Source organism: Canis lupus, chromosome 3, assembly GCF_003254725.2.
Source record: "Canis lupus dingo isolate Sandy chromosome 3, ASM325472v2, whole genome shotgun sequence".
NCBI lineage: Eukaryota > Metazoa > Chordata > Mammalia > Carnivora > Canidae > Canis > Canis lupus.
In genome coordinates this window covers 12,101,315-12,108,776 of record NC_064245.1, presented here as the reverse complement: position 1 = coordinate 12,108,776, position 7,462 = coordinate 12,101,315, and the positions used below count along the sequence as shown (strand labels likewise).

At 37.5% G+C, this 7,462-nt stretch overlaps 1 pseudogene; it reads right to left on the bottom strand.

Moving 5' to 3' along the window:
- Nucleotides 1–913: 913 nt before the first annotated feature.
- Nucleotides 914–2,770, bottom strand: LOC112654009 (methionine aminopeptidase 2-like; annotated as a pseudogene).
- Nucleotides 2,771–7,462: the final 4,692 nt, after the last annotated feature.

Genomic DNA, 7,462 nt, shown 5'->3' with positions numbered 1-7,462 from the left:
CCACCAGGTAACATTCATTTATAGCTCTAATGCTGAAAGAGCAGCTTTTTAATGTACAAGTGATCTAAGTACAGAAGTCTGGTTTTAATTCCTATGAGAAAAATGTTAAACAAAATACAAACTAAACAGCATCCCAGAGGCAGTGAATCTTACTGTACTAAAGCATATACAGATTAAGGCTTTACCTTGGTACATAAACAATTTTGAAATTAGGTTGGAACATTACCAACAAATCAGTTACAAAGAATTCAAGCAATTGGTTTAAGAATCTGTAGTGGGACTCAGTTCAAAAGTATTAGGCATCTTACATTCAACTTATGCCCTTAGCTGCCATAATAAGTGTTACTGTAACTTCACTCCCTGAAATGCCACCCATAGTTTTGAATTCAAGCCAGTCAAGTGTTAAAAGAATTTGGTTCATTAATGAAAAAGCCTAATAATTCAATTAAACTCTTCTAACTAGAGAATGATCCAAGTACAGGAAGTTTCCCTGTTTTAGTATTTGTAGTTTCAAATGCCCTTTTGGTTTACTGAGTAAACTGAACACATTTCCTGATAAATACCACCACTGGACAGTAGATCTAAATGTTAAGATTTTACTAAGTCAAGGTTTCAGGCTGGTACAATGTTCCTACTAGGTCATGTTTCAATTGATCTTTCCAATGTCAGGGGAAAAAATGAAAGACAAAGACTAACATGGTTTGAAAAAGAAAATAAAGGCAAACTATTCCTAAAGCTCTATATTATGAAGAGTCTCCAATTTTATGCATGTATAGATCTTGTTTTAGCCACAATGCCAGAAGAAAAGTTTCAGTGTAGAGGTTTACAATCTAGATAAAAGGCTCTACAATTTCCCTACATGTTTATCTATTTACTGTGCAGAATTATAACCACAGACATTTTAATATAGCTCTCAGATCTGAAAATGTCTTTATTTTTTAGAAAATGAATTCCAGCAAGGTTAAAAAGCAATACCAGAGGGTATAGGTGCAGAATTGGATGTAGTCATTCAAAGCATTCGATTAAGAATATGGCAATATAAATATTTGAAAAGCATCTCTTAGGTGTTCAAAACAAAAAATGTATAAGTCATTTCTAACTAATTTGAGCTTTATAGCATTTCCTAGATGGGGAAAAACAGTTAACATTAGAAAGTCCTGAAAGCTTTGTCCTTGACTAATTACATCAGATGGTTTGCCTTTGATCAAATTCCTTCCTTTTAAACATGGATAAAAGCATTACATAGGTCCACTGTTAAACAGACAACATGTTGCAAATTACTTCTGGTTTAATGTATTCCTACAGGGCGTAGAAAATAAAAGATGTCGAGGTGGCTTTGGACTAAGTTTAATAGTCATCTCCTCTGCTGACAACTTCTTTACACGTTGGACACAACAGTATGGTATGTTCAAACTGTGCTGTATATGATCCTTTAATATCACATGATGGTGGATATGGATCTACAATGCCCAAGTCACACAGATTCTTCAAAGCCATGAAGTATTTACTTTCTCCCAAGTGATCCAGCCACCTGCAGCAGAAGGCTAGGGTGCCAAAGTTTTCATTGATGACGTTCAGCAAGTGTTTTGTTCTTGGAAGCCTGATTGGCACGTGTCCAACATCAAGATTTTTCATATAATGTGAACATTCCATGTCATCATGAACAACGCCTTTTCCTGTGCTTCCAAAGGTTTCAATGGCATACCCTTCTCCTTCCTCTATTCTTGTTGCCTCTTCTCCTTTCACAATTGGCACTGTTTTCCCAGCATGTATTCTATATCGCCCAATTGAATGTCCATTTAGGTTACAGATTGGTTTCACTTGATATGTCTTCCCATTATTTCAACCTCCTAGGATTCCATAACTTCTTGGATGGCCTCACCAACATCACATAGACGGACATCAATTCCAGCACACTTTATTCCAGTGTTAGTGGCATCCTTTACAGCTTTTAATAATGTATCATATTTGGGATTAAAAGTAATGGTAAAAGCACAGTCAATAATCCTACCACTTATATGTGTTCCAAAATCTATCTTACAGATGTCAACATACTGTGATACTGTTGTATTACCAGCATTTGGAGTATAATGGGCAGCAGAGTTATTCAGAGAACACCCAGTAGGAAATGCCAAGCCTGCATTTAATCCATTCTCTTTAATTAGCTTTCGTGAACAGTCTTCCAATTTTTCACAGATTTCTATCATTGTCATCCCAGGCTTGATCCAGCTCACAACATATTTTCTAACTTGTCAATGTGCTTCCACAGCTTCTCGAAAATCATTCCAAATCTCTTCACTAGCTTGATCTAATGCTTTCTTTTCTTCACTTGTAGTTCTCCAAGAAGCTGTTCGCCCATCTTGTGTGGGTAGGTACTCTCATTCTTGTCCTTTGGGAAATACACCATTAGGATACAGGTCACACACTGGAACTGAGGGAGGGTCTGTTTGAACTTTTGGTCCTCTCTTCTTTTTCTTCTTTCCAGTTGCTCCATCTCCATCCCCATCTCCATCGTCATCATCTCTCTCTTTCTCTTCCAATGCTTGCTTTACAATTGTCTTGCTACCTCATCAACTGAGGCTCCTGATTCTTTATCAGGTTCTTGTTTTCCTGCTGTGGCAGCCCCTTTACTCTTGTTCTTCCATCTTTTTTTCTTGGCTGCTTCCTCAGTGGTAGAGGCAGCTCCATCTTCTCTGTCGTTTGGATCCAGGTCGCCATTCAGGTGGCTCCCAGAGGACGCTGCCTCCTCCACGCCTGCCACGTTGCCCAAGAGAGCATGAGAGAGAGTGAGCCGTGGGAAATATTTTAAAAAAATACCCAGACTCACCCCAGATCAGTTGAATAAAGATCCATAGATGATCGAGTACTAAAACTGACTGAAATAGGTTGCCCTTATAAATTTGATATGCTTGCTTTGGGAACAAACCTACAACGTCTCCTTTTTTCAGGGTTCCTTATCTTTTTAATTTAATACTTTTTAGAATCCAGAGTTGCTTCATGAGTCTCCTGTAGTACAGTGGGGCTAAAAGGATGACACAGATTAAGCTCTATTGAAAGTCTCTCATGGACAAGAATAAATTCAAATGAAGTCAAGACAATTCATTTTATTTGCAGCTACTTTCTGGCATGTAGACTATAACAGGAGTTCTTAAGTGACATTTCTGGGAATCTGCATCAGCATAACTTGGGAACTTGTTAGAAATACAAAATTTTGGAAACTCTACCCAGATCTTTTGACTTAAATACTCAGGGACAGGGTCCAGCAATTTGTGTTTTGAGCCTCCAGGTGATTCTGAAGCATACTCAAATTTGAAAACTATGTACAAGAGACCTTTTCCATATTTGCTCATATGTTTTCAATGTTCTTCCAATTGGCCCTGGTAGCCCCATCCTTCACAAGACTTAGATAAATGCTATACATTTTCATTTAACCTTTTGGATACTTTCCTTTATGATTCCATTTGTCATAAATGTTCATTATTGAACTATGCCATATATACATGGGTTACATAATTCTACAGTAGAGGAGTGTTAGAGATAGAAGACAGCTGAGAGGAAGCAGAGGGAGTTGAACACAGATCAAGCAGAGTGAGTGCTACAGATGCACTTCCCAGATATACTGGCTGCACCATGGTCTGTTCAGGTTCCTAACAAAAGTTTAGTATGACTTCCACAGGTAACATTTAGCATCTAGTGGGCCAGGGGAGGATGGCATGCAAGAGACATTCAGAAGAGTAGACCACGTGCAGAAAAAGAAGATGCTAGATGCAGACACTGATGATTGCTGAGGGAAGGAAACAAAGGTGCTTTGTGCTTTTCCATATTATATTAATTCTAAGTAAACTAAACCATTATTTTGTACACCCCTAACTTCAGCAGCTTAATTCTTTGTTTTAAGTCAATAATGGAGGTGAGTTCCTATACTACCACCAAGTGTTACTTGCTAGTTGATATAATTATTTTTCAGTGAACAAGATCATGGAACTTACCTTTCTGTGGAAAATATCATAATTTTTATATGAACACTGGACTGTGAGGAGCAGGGTGGAAATGTTTTTGTTTGTTTGTTTCCTTGTTTTGGAGAGAGAGAGAGTGAGTGGGGGTAGAGGAGGACAGGCAGAGAGAGAATCGTTAGCAGGCTCCACGCCCAGCATGGAGTGTGACATGGGGCTCAATCTTATGACCCTGAGATCATGACCTGAGCCAAAATCAAGGGTCTGATGCTTAATCAACTGAGCCACCTCAGTACCCAGAAAATGGATTTTAGTTAGAAGGACATTAAAGGAATCCAGAAGAAAGATGTTCTTTCAGCAGATGAGGGTAGTAGGCATAGATGAATTATTGGCTTTGAGATCTAGTTTGGAGTTCTTAGAATTTCCCATTGGAGTCCATGTAAAAGAGAAGAATAAAGCATGACTTCTGAGTTTTTTCCCTACTCATTTGGGTGGATGTAAAATAATTGAAATTGAGAAAGCTGGGGAGAAGCAGTATTAAAGGACTGATGAATTAAGTTGTCTGTTTGGAACATATTAAAACTCTAGGAATCCCATTATACATAAAAATGAAGATGCCAAGAAAGAGTGATAAAGAAGTCTGGAACTCAGGGGGAAGGGATTAGGCTTGAGATTTCAATTTGGGCACTATCTGCATAGAGAGGTATAAAGCCCTGGGAGCGAATAAAATCACCTAAATGAGAGAAAGAGAAAGAGAGAGAGAAAAAAAAGATGCCCGAAGTTCTGTTTTTTCAACTTGGTATTACTTTAAACTCAGTAGTAGTCTGTTATTTTTATCATGTTGAATTCCATTTTTCTTGAATTTAATGTTACTCTTAAGATCATACATAAGGCTTAAAAAATAATTTCACAATTTTTACTGAGCAAATGACATTGTAATGTGTAGCTCACTGAGAGTAGCTTCTCTGTTACTATTATGGTGTCAAAGCTTTTCATTGGGGCTGACAGGGACTGGTGCTTAGGTAATCAGTAGTCTTCTGAGCAGCTTAGCAACTCTGAGCCAGAAAGATTACTTTTTTATTCAAGTCATTAAAATTTTCCTGTTATGTTCTTTGTTTTGGCTGCCTTTTACTTAATTGTCTCATGAGGTGTTCTAAGCCAAACAGCCATATGAGGTCAACCAGAAGAAGAACTAAACTGTGAAAATAATCACATTTCTTTAATAAAATATTTTTGAAAATTGGAGATGAAGGATGAACATTCAGAGTATAAGATAGCTTCCATTTTTCAATTAAAAGAAATTTTATCCCCCAAATGATGGTAATTTATAAAATTATGAGTTTGTGTGTATGCATGAAGTCCTACATGTATATAACCATGTGGAGGGTACATTATTCTCCACGAAAAATTTTATGACTCGTATATCAAGTAAATATATTTTGCTAATATCCCTGCAGTTGATAACATAACCCTTTGTGGGGTAGACTAACCACATGGCTTCCCAACTGGGCTGTAAAAAAATCAACAGCCACTTTAGAGTTCCTGGGGGCAGTATTAGTAAGATTTAACTTGTCTAGTTTGGGCCAGTATGTTGCTTCTCTATCTTTTGCAATTCCATGGGGTCTTCTCCTTAGCCTTGGTGCTTGAGAAAGCTTTGGTGGAAGGCATTCTGCAAATAACTCACTTGGCTCTGACAGGCCAAGAAATCCAGTCTGGAGCCAAGATAAACTCAGTGATCATTTCTGCATTCATTTATTAACACGGTGAATTTGATTATTCTTTAGAGATTATTGGAAAAGCAGTTTCAGATAATAGATTTGAATTTGTACCCTGATGCCAGTTATGCGTCATTTGTATTTTTTTTTTTCTTAAGACCTTGGAAAACAACTAGATAGAAATGTTCTTTTTGCATCTCTGAATTCACCCTTAATGAGAGAGCAGTTTTCATGCCAAAGGAGAAAAGTAGGGAAACAAAACCACATGATTCTGTAATACTGACTTTCTATTAAAACTAAAAGCAAATTGGCAAGTGGGAGATGCAGGAGGTCATGTGTAGCTAAGCCTTCTGTTGAAGGCTCAACGTGAAATTTCCTTTGCCCTGAACATATCTAAATAGGTGCTACAAGAAAAAAAAATTGGAGAGATTATTAGTATTTGAGTTCCTTTTGTATAGAATTTCGTATAGAATTTCATATAGAAAAAGCTCCACTTAGTATAGATGCTGGGTTTTGGAGAGCCACAGAGGTAAGAGAAGATAAAATAGATAATCTTACCTTGTTAACATAAAACAATATAATCAAATGCTCACTTGAACTTCACACATCACAGAGACATTAATTCAACATTTACAGGGTACCTACTGTGTGCCAGGAACTAGGCTGTGTGTTATAAATATTAAGATTAGTGAGATGTGAACAACCTTCTCAAGAGATGCACAGTTCTAGCCTTTGGCTCTGAGACTAAATTCTGAGTGGGTCAATGCTCCTCTAGCTCCTATATTTTTTTGTATTTCAGAGACAAGAACTACATAACTTGATGGTTACTTTTTTTGCATCAATTTAACTGGGACACGGGGTGCTCAGAATTTACTCAAAGATTATCCTGGGTATGCCTGAGTTTGGGGATGAGATCAACATTTGAATGAATAGACTAAGTAAGACAGATTGGGGTAAGCATCACGCACTCCTTTAGAGGTCTAAATAGAACAGAAAGTGGGGTAAGGGGGAATTTTCTCTGCCTAAGTGTTTTCAAATTGTGGACGTCAGTCTTGCCCTGCATCTGGATTGGAACTTGCACCATCAGTTCACCTTGTTCTCAGGCTTCCAGACTTGGGCTAAGGCTATACTACTGGCTCTTCTGTGTTTTCAGCTTGTAGACAGCAATTGGTGGCATTTCTAAGCCTTCATTATCCTGTAGACAATTATAAGACTCTCTCTTATGTCTACCTCTTTGCATCTCTGTATCATCTCTATATATCTGTATGTATCCTGTTGGTGCTATTTCTTAAGAGAACCCCGACTAATATACCTGTGACTACAGGAGCAAGTATAGAGAAACAAAGCAGGACAATCAGCACAGTTTCCCAAAGGGGTACCCTGTAGCACCCAGGGGTTTCATTTTCTTTGTGAAGTGAAAGAAAGTTCATTTCAGTGCCACTGATTCCGGAAACAACAGTTTAGGTTGATCTTAGGGAATGAATTCTTAAAAATTAAGAACTTTTTGAACTAAAGCTAAAGAGTGGGAATCAGATAAGCTAAGAATAGGCCTATCTATGCTTAGAAATGTGCATATATACCAGTCACAAGTGGATTTTAGATTTACAGGAAAGATACAAAAACTAATAATAATTTGGAAGGAGATTTACCCAATTTGTAGTAGGAAATGAACTGGGGCTTGATGTCCAAGTAGCAAAGAGAGTGGCTTGAATACATACTCATACCTACTTTCTTTAGCTTGAATAAAAATTTTGCCCTTTATATATGCCTAACTGCAGTAAGCCACAGTTGGTC